Source organism: Camelus ferus, chromosome 35 (genome assembly GCF_009834535.1).
Source record: "Camelus ferus isolate YT-003-E chromosome 35, BCGSAC_Cfer_1.0, whole genome shotgun sequence".
Lineage (NCBI taxonomy): Eukaryota > Metazoa > Chordata > Mammalia > Artiodactyla > Camelidae > Camelus > Camelus ferus.
Window position 1 is genome coordinate 19,657,782 of NC_045730.1, and position 15,563 is coordinate 19,673,344.

The window sequence follows — 15,563 nt, forward strand, 5'->3', positions numbered from 1 at the left end:
ATGTACAGAAGATTTAAAAATATATACATATATTTTTAATGACGGTGCTGGGGATTGAACCCAGGACCTCGGGCACCCCAAGTAAGCACTCTACCCCTGAGCTCTACCCTCCTCCCAGAAGATTTTTGTTGACATTTTTGCTGGCTTGTTTACCTCCACAACATTTTTAAATGATGCATGCTTTGACTTGGCTGCAATAAACTTTGTGTTGTAAAGACAGAAACTGAAAGCCTTTCCTGGAGGTAGTTTTCTTTCTGCCTTGTTAGTTGTTTCGTTTTGAGTTTTGTTTTTGGACTTTGGTTTGAACAGTCCAACAGCAGTAGCAATTAAAGCAGATTAATTTGTGGTCCATACTTAAGCTTGTGCATCTCAAGATGTAGCTTAGTTGGCTACAAGTTGAAACCAGCAGAGTGGTCTGGGAGTGCTTCAGCCCTCCCAGGTCGCAGGGTGGTGGTCCCGGTGTAGGGGATGCAGGAAGGTGGTGTGGGGGGACAGGATGGTGTGGAGGCTGGGAGGGAGAGCGTCCTGACCGTGGCAGGACCCTGGTTTCAGCAAGGTTTGCTGGCCGGTGCTCCTTTGGAAAGACTCCTCCCACACTTTAATGGAAGATGTTGCTCGCAGGGCTCCCTGTTCCTGTAGATGTTGCTTTGGTGACAGTGCTGTGCGTTCATGTTGGTCTGGTGGGGGAGGCTGACAGCCAAGGTGCAATCTGGGAAGATGCAGCACATGCCCCAGGTTCTTCTTCACATGGACAAAATCCAGCTGGTACTCTGAATCCATGAGGAGGTCTTTCTGTGATCTCATCACGAAACTACTCTTCAACAGCAATCTTATAAGCAGAGATAGAAACTGGGACAATTTCAGGCTGCTGTCTGGGAACAAACTCAGATCAGCTGCAAGCTGCTGAGGTCTTTAACAGGAAGGTGTGTGCGTCAATCCCTGCTTAGGAAACAGCATGTGAAAAGCCCAGGTAAGGCAAAGACTGGTTGTCTGCCTTGGGCCAACAGGCTCATAGGAGGGGTTCAGGAGGTACTGCTGAGACAGTAAGTGAAAATTTCAAGGCTCGTACAGAGGGCTGTAACATGTCCATTTATACACAACACTCTTGGTGACTTTTTGTTTCTGCTAGAACTGCAATGGGACTGTAAATAGAACTCTTCACCAGGGGAAGGAGACCGGAGACATGTACAAGGAAAAGAGGAAATAAAAGGGGACTATAGCAGAGAGTAAAATACCTCATCCTGCCACCGGGCACACCCTCCAGGGACTCCACACTTCTGCAAGGGGTACCCAGCTCTCCACGCCTCGGGACACCTTCATCCCCGTGACTCCTCTCTTCCCCACCCGACACTTTGTCCTCAAGGTTAGAGGAGCCACCAGGCTTTGTGCTCAGCCTGCCCAGGCCCCTCCCCACCACCAGGGCCATCACAACTCCTGAAGTTCAGGTTCTCTTCAGGCTGAGCAGGGCTCTGACTGACTCACGTCTGCATCCTGTGGACCACAGAACAAAGCCCTGGCTCCTTCGCCTGGTCCTCAGCCTCCCTCCATCACACCCACCTTCTCCTCCAGCCCCCTTCCACCTGTGCCCCCACGTTTCAGGCAGACACAGTCACTATTCCCAGGTCTTGGCCCTATCCCATCACTATTCACTCCTCCAAATGCCTTTTGCCCTCCAGATGTGAAAACTTTGTTTAAGCTCAAGGGGGAGAAAGCAGAGAAATAAGCCATTTTTATTAGAACTTCAAGTAATTACTTCCAACACGCTTCAGAAAGGGTCCCCCAAACTAACATAATACTTGTAAATCAACTATACTTCAATAAAAAAAGAAAGGTTCCCCAAAGAAAATTCCTAACAAGATGTTTCTGGCACCTACACAATCCATCAATTTCAGATTATTAAGTAACACAGTCATTTCATTAACGCTGTGGTAAACCAGACACTAGAAATCACAATAATCCTCCTATGTTAACCTAAGAATAAGATCCACAGGGGCTGGTCTATCACTCTGACACAATGGTGTGCTACAAGTCAGGAGACCTGCAGTGTAGAAAACATGGATACTCAGAACGTTAAATATTCTAGAAAAAGTAAGAATATCTCAATTCAGACAGTAAGAGAAATACACTGAAAAACCTTGGTTTTCAACATATTTTTAAAAAGAAATCATAAAGGATATGTAAAAGATACCTTGAATAAAAATGTACATAACAGTTAAAACCAAAAGATCTTGGTCCAAATTCTGGTATTATTCTTACTGATTGTGGAGCTGGACAAATCACTCAGCCTCTGAGCCTCAGGTCCCGCATCTCTGGGGTGTGGGTGTGGACATCCCAGCCACCGGGCTTTGTTCATCAGGCAACGTAAGTTTGCAGGCAATGGGAGTACATGTAGGATTGAGGCTTCAAATTTTTGCATTTTTCTCATACACTTCCCACAAAAACCTGTATGAGCCGGTCCCAAGCAGACACCACTCCCACTGTCCAGGTGGATGCTCAGCGATCCCATGCCCAGTTCTGCCTGCTCCAGGAACAGCTCAGCTGTTCCCAGTTAACTACTGGTGTATGGGGAGGGACACCTGATTGGTTCAAGGCCACTAAAAGGAATAAGAAACTCATGCATCAAGCCAGGAGCTGTGACTGACAAAATTAAAACGACTTCTTAGACACCTGAGAGCAGCAAATTGTGTACCAAGATCATGACCATGGCTGACCTAGGGCAGCTTTGGCTGATGGAAGTGCATTTCCCATAGCAACTCAGTCTGGAAAGAATTCATGCAGTCACAGGGCACCCTGATTTAAATACTTGTATTTCTCTTCTTCTGGCATTTAACCCTGCACCTCACAGCCCACCCATCATGAACAGATGGCACGGCATGACTCCTGACTTGAGGAAGTCCCCTGGGACCAGCTCTGTGTCCCTACCACCCCAGTCAGGATGGGCATCACACTTTTGTGCCCAGGGAAGGGAGGCTGCACTCTGGGAGATCAAAACTCCAGGGCAGGATACAAACACAAACCAAACCGTGCCCCTGGCACCAGAGAAGCAGTGTTTAATATGCAGAACCAGAGGCAACAAACCACAGCAGTGCCGGCAAGCTTCATTTTCTGAGGAATATAGAACACAATGGCCTTGGACTCAGGTTTATGTCCTTAAATATAAAACAGTTCATCTTGTATGAGACCAAAAGTGCAAATTTCACAAGCTATACTCTACCAACTCCCCAATAACCCTCAAACAGGAGAGTCTGCACCTGGGTTGCAGATACAGCTCTCTCCATGCGGGTCATTCCCAGGAACAGAACTACATCAGAACAGTATTTCTTCATTTACAGCAATAAATACCAGGGTTTTCAAGCTGAACTCCCAAATTAGTAATAAAATAAATCTCAACTGACTGGAATATGCTTAGGTCCAAAATTACATTATCCTTTAACTTTTCAGATATGGAAAAATGATCAGCACTTACATGTTACCACTGCATTTTACCAAAATCAGAAATCAAAACAAAACTGATCACATTGTACAACACATTGTACAACACAGGGAATATACAGCCAATATTTTGTAATAACTGTAAATGGAAAGTAATCTTCAAAAATTGTACAATTTTTTTTTAAATTAAAAAAAAAAAAGTTGTGATCACAGATAGAAGATGCCTGAGGCAGTAAAAGGTCTGTTTGCCTGAATGCGCAAGGCAGACCTGAGCACTACGCAGCCCCTCTGCATTTGTCCTTGGCTGGACCAGCTCTAGGAAAGATACCCCGCTCTCTCAGAGTGAACATGGCACCTGGATGGACACACTGGCGTCTGCACACATGGGGCCTGTGGGAGGATGTGGGTGGGCAGGTAACTCAGGAGAGCTGCCAGATGGCCTCCCACAATAGGCACTGGCATAGGTGGCCTACACTCCAGCTGCTGGTCTGTATGTGCAGACCATTCCCAGTTCATCCTTCAGTTAATGTCTGGGAGTTGTCACTTGCTGTGGAAAGGACACTGGGGCTCTGACTGCAGGTCAGGGTAGGGCAGAGATATCGACTATTCCACAGGTCCATACATCTACAGCTGTGCATTTCAGAAGTAGGATGCCATAAGACCAGGACAGGAGGGCCTGTCCTAACCTCAGGGGTCAGGGAAGGAATCCCTATGGAAGTGACACTTTCACTGAGCTTTAGCCAATCCATGGGTACAGGCGGAGGGGCAAGCACATGCAGAATGCCTTGTGTGCAGACAGCGTGAACATCGGATAAAGGCTGGAGGAGCCGAAGAGAGGCCAGGCTGCTGCGTGTGAGGCCCCTCTGATGCAGACAAGTCTACGCTCCCGGAGAGGCCATCTGCCATCTCCAGCCAGAGCAAATGGGGACAACAGACTCGCCCTAACCAGAAGAGGCTCCTTCTCTGAGGAGGCTGTTACCCTGGATCCCACAGCCAATTCCCAGAGAGTAGGAAGGAAACAAAGACTGCCCTCTGGTCACCATAGCCAAATTCACCAAGATTTTCACAATGACTCCATCACTGTAAATCCTTTTAATTGAGCAGAAGCCGCCTGCTGCTGGGGGAGAGCCGAGCTGGACTTGGAGAAGACTGGATCTACATAACTCCGCCCCATTCAGCAGCGTCTGATGCCAGCCACGTGGAAAGCAATGCCTAGCCAACATACACAACATCAGAAAAAGGGACTATACTTGGTCAAGGAAAGTTTTGCTATTTATGGTAAGGCTGAAATTTTACTACCTCACCTCACCACAGCCTTGTCATGAAAGCACTGAAGACTCAATTACAGAGGCTAAAATCATTCATTAAGATAACCCTTAAGATACTGCTACTGACTGGGTTTTATCTTCTACTTTTACAAGTGTTGTCAGGTTAAGAGATCAGTACAAGAATTTATAGCCAAAACACTGCAAGAGAACCAGCACCAAAGAATGCAGTTCTCCCGAAGAGTATTTTCTCTTTGCAGAGGACTTTCAATGTATTCTTTCTGACCCCCTCCTTCACTGAATACATCACCTTCATTGTTCTGTCCAGCTCTGGCACTCTTCCTCATCCAGACTTAGGTGAGCACTCGACGCTGCGCTCCCTAAGACAGCGTATCTTTGACTGGGTTCCCCAGCCACCCACCCCTGCACAGAGAGGAAGGCCAGGAAACAGCCGGCTTCCCCACAGCCTTCCTGAGGATGGGTAATGCTTGGCATCTCCAACTCAGGGCTGAGCTTTTGCCGAAGGCTGTACCAGGCGTCCTAATTCATAATCGTGTGTCCCAAAGAAATCCCAAAAGTTCCTTTGAAATATTTTTAAAATACTGTTTTAGAGAAATCATAGTATTTCCTCTAAATAAAAATATGAAAAAAGAAGTTCATCAAAACACAAACCCCCTTTAGAAAAATTTATGGCAGAATAAGGTGACTGAAAAGGAATCAAGAAGTTTCTCAGGAAGATCCTACACCAAAAGAATCATTTCTAAGACCGAGCTAATCCAGAAAGATCTCTCTCTGATTTAGAGCCATGGGCCCTCCTTACTGCTTCCCAGGGGCAGTTTTACGTAACGAGTGACTGTTCACCCAGGCAACTCCTCAGAAATAAAGATCAGTAATAAGAACTGCAGAACCGCCTGGGCATGTGGTCTCCGCATCCCCAAATCACAGTTGAACCGGCCTTCTCCTTCCCATGGGGATGGAGCGGCCCTCGAGGCCCACAGAGCATAAGCAGCCCTCTTGGCCTCACACTTCAACAGGTGCGTGAGGCTCACAGAATGGTGACGGGGACCCAGAGCTAAGGCCCAGCCCCACTGCCTGCCTGTCCGCCCTCCGTCCTACCCACAAGGACACGCATCACATCTGTCAGCAAGCTGGCCCAGGGAGGGGAACAGAGCCACGGCTGAGAGACCAGGCCCAGGGCCCTAGTCTAAGATCCTGGGGGCTGACAGTAACACCAGAGCTTACCCACCACCTGTGCATGATTCTCAAGCAGTGTCTCTTATGTGAGGCAAAATCCTGAAGCTTCTACATGCTTATTTCATTACTGTACTAGAAGTTGCATTGAACGCATCTTTTTGGGCATCTTATATTCAAAATACTGCTCCCAAATAATTCTGACCTCTTAGTAGGATCATGACCTCAAAGAATACTCTTTGATTAACTGGTTCAATGTTTGTATTTCAAAAGGCCACAACTGCCCTTTGGAGAATGCCCCTAGGAACATGACGAAGGTGCAGACCTTTCTCTCTGAAGCATATCACAGAGGCCAGGAGTCATTAGAGTTCATCCTTCACCTAGGTCTCTGGCTATGAGACAAAGGTTAGTGGAAGACCAGCAGTTTTTAAGAAAAACTGTATAATTTGTTATGTATTCCTTTTTGTTAAGTGTTTTGTAAGTGGTGCTCCAACAGTGAAAAGAGGGTAGTAAAAACGGAGTATTATATTTTAATAGAAAACACTCAGAAATGGGCCCTGAGTCAGTGGGACAATCATGATCCAGGGTCTGTGACAAGCTCTGTGACCAAGGAGCACTGTGGCCTCAGTAAGTCACATGAGCTCAAATGGAGAACAGGGGCTCAGAAATAGGATCTTCTGGGTGCCACCAAGGCTAAGCCCTACAACGCTATTTAGAATTGTGTTAGCTGGACAGTCCATTTCAAACGTGTGCCTGTCTTGGGGTCTCTCTCTCATCTCAGTTAAGTGCATTCACTGAAGCGAAAGTAAAACAGTGGCCAGTTTCCTGCAGTGCTGGCCACCCGCTCTCTGACCGCGGCGTCCTGGATGTCACACACCCCGATGTTGCCTGCCTGCAGCATTCTTCTCGGGGCTCCTTCACTGTGCTGCCATCTACACTGGACCACGGCAGCTCCATTCGCTGCTGTAACAAGTTGAAAAAAAACTAATTAATTCAAACTTTAGTCTTTTTTAAATTTGTTACAGTGCCAAGCAGAGCCGCCGACCCCATGCAGAATAGCACACAGAACACCAAAGGGACCATGCCACACAGGGCCACCGTCAGCACCCAGCCGACGTGGATCAACTGCGTCCTCAGCCCTGCAGTGGCTCCAGGCCCATCTTCCGGAAGCACACAGAGCTGCTTCTGTTTCACCTTTGTTTGCTAAGGCCCAGAAATTAAAATCCAGCAACATGAGCGCCTACTGTCTCCCTGCCAGCCTTCCTCTGAGACCAGGGGGGCCACCTGCAGATGGGAATGCACGACGATGGGCTGTGCAGACGGCCGTCCCCACAGCAGTCCTGCTCGAGGTCGAGAAGGGAGGCGGGAGAACATCTCTGAACGTCTGCCTGCATGTGCTCTGAAGCCTCCCACACAGGGTCAGCCGGCCAACACACTGACTTTTCGTTCACTCAGACAGCGTGGCTTCTTCCTCTTATAAACCAGAGAGCAGGAAACTCAGGCCGTCAGCAGGCAGCCCGCACAACGGGCCCATCTCCATGTTAACTTTCTCAAGTACAAAGGAGAGAAAGAAATCACACGAAGTCAAACAAAGCTACACAACAGCAGAAACTCAATATCCAAGTTCAGTGCCCTGGAACGTGAGCACCTGCGAGGACGCGCCATCTGTGCTGGTACAGCACTGGAGGGGCACAGCCTGGAGGGCACGGCCTGCACTGTGCAGGCGTGTGCAGACCTAAACCTCACCCAGCAGAGCCTCACAATGGGGCTTTAACTGTGCCCCAAAGTGATCACTGCAGAGTCCCTTTCTGCCACTGTCCTCCCTCCTCCTGGAAGGCCTGTGTTAGCTCTGAGCCTTTCTTAACCCAGAAAATTCTCAAGGTCGCCCTCAGACTGCACTAAGCTTCCCCCAGAACACAGGTGTGACAGCTGCAGCCCGTATCCTCTTCCTTCCCCTAAAATGTACAGAACCCAGTTGAGTGCAGAGAGTCTACAAACCTGCACATGTGAAAACACTGGAATTTAACAGAATGTGTACTTGGGAAGAAATCATAACGTGGACAATCACATTTCAAAACACAACCAACCTTTACGATTTCATAATCCCAGGCAGGATGTTACACTGTTTTCTAGAACTGCCCCCACCAATGACATCAACAAAAACCTTGGACTGATTAAGCCATTATCAATCATTTTAGCTCACTAAGCCAAAAGTCATGTTTAAATCATAAATGCTCATATTTTTTATGATTATAGCATTTCAAAGTAATCAAACATATTACTGCCCCCTACAGATGTAACACCTATTAAATTTATTAGGCACATTTATAGAAAACCTCTATGTTTCTTCTCCATTCACAGAACACCCTGCAATCACAGGAGGGAGCTGGATGTGGCTCGTGCCACCTCAACATCATGATCTGCATGCAGACCAGGGACCGCGGAAGTACCTGTGCTCAGCTGTTCTCTTGCGTGTGGCAGTTAACTTTCAAAGCTGACGCTTCATGCTGCTCATCAAGGTTTACGTACTTGGAGGCTGGGGCAGATAGGCACCAATCAACTTCGATCTCTTCTTTTCATATACTTTTTGTGTGATGTCACCTGTAAGAGAAGGAAAGGAAAGGAAAGTTCAGAATGGTTCCAAGGGTAGAGCTGATCACTCAACTAAGAAGAAACAGTCACATCTATGTGTCTTCTGTTTCCTTATGATTATAATTTAAGAAGACTTCACCTTGACTTTTCCTCTGCCCACAAACACATACTCATTTAAGTTACATAAAATCCTCTGCTAGGCACACACTCGTCCCAGCCCTTCCTCTCAGGGTTTCAGCTCTGATGGGGTCCAAAATTAGATTCTTGCAATCTCACTCACATCTGCAGGGCAGGAAACCTCCCCAATCCACACAGCTCTCATTAACTTAACCAACAACAGATTTTTGTAGGCATCTACCCGAGTAAGAGCGGGCCCAAACCGCCACTGATTAGCATTTTCCCTAGTAGGTGTGTCAGTCCCAAGGACTATATACTGTTATGGTATTTTTGAAAGTAAATGACTAACATTGAATGAAACAATAGATAAAACAAAAGCAAGAGAACATAGGGCCTATGGAATCCAAATATGAGAAAGGTATTTATCATTAAAACAGGAATTAATTTGCTAAAGCTAGAGATTCAAATGCCATAGCTAGGCTGACATTTTTTCCTGAATGCCAAGTTCCCAGGACAAACCACCTCTACAATGTGCAACAGCCTTTCCCAATTACAAACTTGAACACATCCCAAATGCTGATTTGCGTCCTTGAATTTTTCATAGTCTGTTAATTTTCCCCCTAATATTCTGATCAAATCATCATTCTTTAAAGTGCTAAAAACTCAAGCTTTAATAAAAACATAGCAAACAAGTGGAAAGTTTTATGAGTCTTACACAAGTTGGTAAATCTTTTCCTAGTGACAATGCTCCTAGTGACAATGTCTGATCAAACCACAGGGCACCCGACTTGACCAGCTCATGGCTCACTGTACAGTCTCAACAGTCTTAAAAGGCATGAAGAGTGCATGCCCCTGCAGCCATAGACAACACGGACACATGAAAACGCCTCTGCCATCAACTGTTGAGCGTTTTGGGCACTAAACAGGCTGACCACTCTTTCAAGATAATAAACCATGGAGAAAACTAGTTTTTGTGTTAATTGTATTGCTGCTCAGCAATTTAGAAATTCAAAACCAGTTTGCTTCCTGCAGCTGAGGACGCCCAGACCAAAATGAAAGCAAGCAACAGGGAAAGGAATGCGTGCATGAGGGTGCGCTGGTGGGAATGTGATCCATAAGCACAGGGTAGGGACCCACTGTTTATCGGGTATTTCCCTCCAGTGCCTGCCCCTTTCCCACTGGCCCTATGGCTGCTCTGCACAACCTTGCACCGAGTCCCAGCCCTGGTGAACCAGCCCTTCCAGCTGTGCTTCACCAGAAGCTCAGCTCAGCTTCTAAGGAGACCATGATGGCACTGCATCCCATGAGCAAATCAAAAATACCTCTGCACGTGGAACAATTCTCACTGAAAAATGACTGGAAACTGGCAGAAAGAGTCCTGCCTGACTGAGGTTGGTGGGAAGACCCACAGAGAATCCGGCAGAAAAGGAAGAGAAGTGGGGAGGTTGGGGCCTGTACCCCGAGGAGGAGACTCAGGAAAAAATGGGAGAGCCTGGGCAGAGCTCCTTCCTGGGGAGTGAGTGAATCGAGCCACAGCCTGGGCACCCTGGTCCTGGGGTCAGACACAGTGAAGGGACGAACCCTCCTGAGGGGTGCGCCTGCTCCCAGCCACTCTGGCTCACACCCAGCCAGAGCCAGGCTGCTTCAGCCCATCATCTTCACAGTGGGAGGGCCCGCACATCAGTGGCCCTGCACAGACAACTCTGGGAGGGGATCCTGGTGTCAGGAGGGGGAAGAACATACACTTAAAGGGAACAGAGCAGGCTTGACCCAGCCCTCAGGGCTTCTGATCCTGCAACTTGGGACCCGACCCTGTGATGGCCACTGAGCAGTAGGGGGCCCAGCTCCCACCTGGCTCAGCCCCTCCTCCTACCAAGATGACCACTGCCAGCACACCCTGGGGGAAGACATGACCTGGGCTCACAATAAATAATAAAACAAAAATTAACAACTTACCAGATAAAGAATTCAAAGCATTAATAGTAAAAATAAAATACTAACTGAACTTGGGAAAAAAATAGATGAACACAGTGAGAATTTTAACAAGGAACTAGAAAATTAAAGGAAAAAAAAAAAGACAAAAACCACTCAGAACTGAAGAATATGATAACTGAAATGAAAAACACACTAGAAGGAATGCAAAGCAGACCAGATGATACAGAAGAACACATCAGCAATCTGCAAGACAGAACAATGGAAATCATGCAGTAAGAAGAGTAAAAAGAAAAAATTTTAAAATGAGAACAGTGTAGGAGATCCCTGGACAACATCAGCTGTACTAACACTCACACTCCAGGGGCCCCAGAAGAAGAGAGAAGGGGTTAAATATGCATTTGATGAAATTATGGCTGAAAACTTGCCGCTGTCAAGAAAGAAAGATATCCAGGTACAGGAAGCACAGAGGGTCCTAAACAGGATGAACCCCGAGACACCCACCCCAAGACACACCATAATTAAAATGTCAAAAGTTACAGACAGAGAATTGTAAAGGCAGCAAGAGAAAAACAGTCAGTTCCAGGGAACCCTCACAAGGCCGTCAGCTGGTTTTCCTGCAGGAACTTTGCGGCCAGAAGCAAGCGGCTCGATATATTCAAAGTGCTGAGAGGGAAAAACCTGCAGCCTAGGATATGCTGCCCAGCCAAGTCATTACCCAGAACTGAAGGACAAAGAACTTCGCAGACAAGCAGAAACTAAAAGACTTCATCAGCACCCAGCCTACCCTAGAAGAAATGTTGAAGGGTCTTCTCTAAGTGGAAAAGAAATGCCTACAACAAGAAGAAAGAATCTATAGGAAACACAGAGTAAAGGCTGAGAATCACCTGCTTAAATAAGCTGGTACGAAAATTAAAAGACTAAAATTCAGTCAAGTTTTAAAAATTCCTCAGATGAGCATTAAACTAAGGTCGGGGTGGGGGGGGCAGTTCCCTTGAAGCTAACCTCAAAGGATACTCACTCCTCATTCTCACTTAGAATTTGGTCTTACTTTGGAATGCTCCAGTTAAGACCTGGACTTAAAGGGAAACAGGCACTTTCCCCCTGAAACCATGGCTCCTCTTAAAGGGATAGTGTCACCGTGAGCCTCGTGGGGTGTCTGCTCCAGTTCCTGACCCCGGGACTCAGGAGGGGCTGGTGTGGGCGGATCCAGCACCCCACACGGGCGACACAGGTGCTCAGTGCAGCTCCACTGCCAACTCTGCCACTGAGCAGTCACCCCGGAGAACCTCCGGATGCCACTTGGAAATCCAGGCTTGCCATCCTCTCTCGAAACCCAGAAGAGGGGAGATGCTACTGAGTAACTTCTGTGCCTCCCAAACTCCAACTGAATCGGGGGCTGGCAAACTGCACATCCAGCCTGTGGGCTATTTCTGCAAATACAGTTTTACCAGCAGACACACAGCCGTGTACCTCGTAAGCACCACACACACTGTACGCCCTGCAAATCCAGAAGCATTTACTCCCAGGCCCCATCCTACGTGTCCTAAATCATCTCTTTTAATTCTTATAAAAACTGCTACTTTGGTAGGAAACTGAGGCACAAACAGTAATTACGTTTCTCACCCAGGGCCCCGAAGGAAACAATCTCTGTCCAAGTCCCAGTCTGTTACCGTGGAAGCCACACCTGGAGTCTACACTCCAGCCTCCATCACACAGTCAGCTTCTCACCACCTGGGTGTCCTTCTCAGCATGCTCTCCCCAGGGACACCCTTGCAGCCCACTGCCTGCTTTCAGCCCCCCAGACCCTGTCCCATCTTACTAACCTCCCTGCCCTGAGCTTAGGCCACACGGAATTCTGCACAAGTCTTGGTGGTGGTTTCCTTGTGAGGCCTCAGACAGCTGCTTCCAGTTTATTTCTGTAACATGTATGAGTGGCTTATCTTCAAAGACAGGTGTGACACCTTCGTGAGTCAGTGTACTTCAGAACCAAGTGACCCCTCTGTTTTACAGACCAGGACTGTGTGCTGAGGGAGTTAGTCACAAAGGAGTAAAGGACCATACGGAGGGACTTCAAGGAAGTCACTGGGCAGGAGCTGCTTTCCTAACCAGCGCCCCCACCTGGTGGTCATTTAACTGTTCAGGGGCCACGTGGAGAAAGGGCAGAGGGGAAGCCAATGTTGGTTCCATCACTAAAGTGCTTGTGTGTTACCCAGAGCATCCCGGTTCCTTAGGGGCTGGAGCATTGGGGCTACCGTGGTGCCCTTGCTGCTTCTCCTTCTCCGGTCACTCCAACACTGGGGCTACCTTAGCGTCTTGTCGACAGAGGCCCAGCAGATTACAGCAAACTCATCGTGAAGTGGTACAAGTAGGGGTCTTATGTTCTGAAGCAACCAGTGAGGACTTGGGGAAAACACAGCAGTGAAGACAGACAGATTAGACACATGTAGAAAGAAGACGTAAACTGAAAGGACAATGACTGATAGACGGAAGGAAGAGGGATGGAAGACGGAAGCTGCCTGGCTGGCTTCAGACACAACTCTATCCACCCAGGGCGCCTCCTTGGTTTCTGTCTGAGGTTGGCTGCCATGCTATCGCCATGGAAAAACAGTGTTTCTCCTTTGTTTCATGTCCGTTCAGGCTAAAGGATCGGCCAGCTGCGCCTCCCCCTGTTCCTCACTCTGGGTCTGGAAAGAGCAGTCTTCAGGGTGAAACTTTGTAAACCAAGGAGAGGAACCCTCCTCCACATCTCACATTTCTAAGAAAGGTTTTACTAAAACCCATCCATCTGCAAAGACTGCTCCATGGTTTACAGCAGGTTAATCAGTATTCTTTCAACCTGGAAGCCAGAAGAACATGCCAAGGAGACATGTGGATCGCTTCCCCCATGCTGCATCCACACAATTCCGCTCCTTGAAAAGCAGCAGATGTTGCTGATGTTGAAGGACAACGACCACAGGACTCCCTGTTCAAGAATTCCCCACACAAAAGTCCGAAGAGCATACCTTCCATGCTTCAATACTCAAGATATTCACTTAGCTCTCTTTTAATTTTAGGAATAAGAATGTATGACAGAAAAGTAAAATGCAAGATGGTTTGTAACCTCAATGAGAGGAAAATATAAGTGGTCTTTTGAAACATTTTCTCCTTTATCAAGATGTTATTCATATCATTATCCTCGGACAAAGAAGTTCCTTAAGACTTAGAATTTCAACGGTAGAAATTAAAGTTCTCATGTGTTCTATAACAAAGAAAGAAATTTACAGACAAGTCATAAATTTAGGCTGAAAATGCAAGTCAAGTGAAACCCCCAGACACCGATGAATCTCACTGAGATGGAGACCTCCACCAACCCCCTCCCCCAAGGAAGAATTCTTCTCTTACTTATACTGTAGTCCAGAGCTTCCAGGCAAACCCCGAGTCTTAGAAAAGTGAAGGAAAAACAGGCCCGGGAAATGTAAAAGGGGAGGAGACAATGCAGCTCCTCTGTTTTTCCTTCCTGGCCTCATTCTGGCAAACTAGGACCCCACAGGAAACTGCACAGAGCCCTGTGGGTGTCTGGTCAGAATGGGAAATCCGCAGAGCTGGAGTGCCCAGGAGTGGGGTATGTGCCCCAGAGCCACCTCCACAGCTGGCTCAGCACAGAGCAAACAGACAGCCTAGCGTGGATGGTTTCCATTCTTGGTGTCAGGAGTTTATTATTCAATGCTGGAATGAATGCTTTATATAACAAAGCAATCATTTCCATGTTTGGAATTTCATGGCTGTCAGGAACCTTCAGAACACTTCTCTCCTATGCCAATGGCTTTATAAGGCTCAGGGAGCACCCCTGATGGCCCTCTCAGCTGCTGGAGGTGCGTTAGTCATCTCTGGGACAAGTTTTCTTTTCTGCAGAGAAAAGAAAGAACCCACCTGTCCAGGGGAGAAGCAGCAGGCAGACCAGGGATCTCTCCCTGACTGAACACTGGGTGGGAGCCCACGCGTCAGCTAACTTCTTGGGTTTCATCTTTCTCGGAGATAAAATATTGATAGTAACACCTACTACCTTCCGCCATACTTGAAAAGATCAAACACATGGATCAAAGCATGAAGCAGGAAAGAAAATGCAGTTTAAAAACCCAGTACTCATGTGGTATCCATTACATGTTTAAACCTGTGCATGGCTCCAGCTCCAGAGTGCCTCCCGCCTGGGCCAGCAAATAGGAGAGAGGAGGAAACTCCAAACAGCCACCTCTCAGGTGTCCACCTGAGTCTCTTATCCTCAGGGCCCCCGACCCCAGTGCCATCAGCTCTGGATCTCAGTCCCCTCCATCCGCCACTCTCTGTGTGGCCAGGCTGAACTCTCGCTAAGAGGGCAACCAAGCCGAGTGACTCACTCCCCAGAGCCTGTCGAGGGCGGCTCACCGCTTTCAAGGTGGGGCACAAAGCCAGCAGCAGGACCTAGTCTTTCCAGAGCCTGGGCCCACATCTCAATGGCATCACCCCGCTTCACAATTACTGTGTTTTCCTTCGTCACTGTCTGTACTGCCGTATTTATGGTGCTTTCATTTTTCTTGGTTTATGCCGCATTTTCAATGTAAAAATTAGATATTTGAATTTCATAAGGATATTTTAAATAAGAGAATCAGGATAAATATAGACCTTTCTCTAGGATTATAAAATCACCAACATTTACTCAACTACTCAATATGATGGGAAAAAATTCCAAAGAACTACATATTAACGTGAATGGGATTTTTATGTTTATATGAATGACCATAAAGTTCCTTAAAATATTTAGTTAACGGCATGATTAGAAAGAGAAATATATATATTTTAAATATGCCCTGTGTTGAAATCTTGACTGTAGCCACTAAGGTCTGGATACCGTCACTTCACTCTGACCCCTGTCAGAGTCAGGAAGAGCGAGTGAGGTCCGTGCCTCCTGCCTCTCTCACCTGCAGTTCGCTTTTTCAGACCCGTTTGAGACGGTGCCCTGAGGACCTGCAGCAGCTCCGGCCTTTGCTCCCCTGCTTTTATTCCAGCACCAGGGAG

At 47.3% G+C, this 15,563-nt stretch overlaps 1 long non-coding RNA gene across 1 annotated transcript; it reads right to left on the minus strand.

Moving 5' to 3' along the window:
- Positions 1–850: 850 nt before the first annotated feature.
- Positions 851–14,128, minus strand: LOC116661477. Its single transcript, XR_004317341.1, has 3 exons — positions 13,914–14,128; positions 8,339–8,489; positions 851–6,851 (listed from the first exon to the last, which is right to left on the minus strand). It is a non-coding gene; the product is annotated as an uncharacterized LOC116661477 (long non-coding RNA).
- Positions 14,129–15,563: the final 1,435 nt, after the last annotated feature.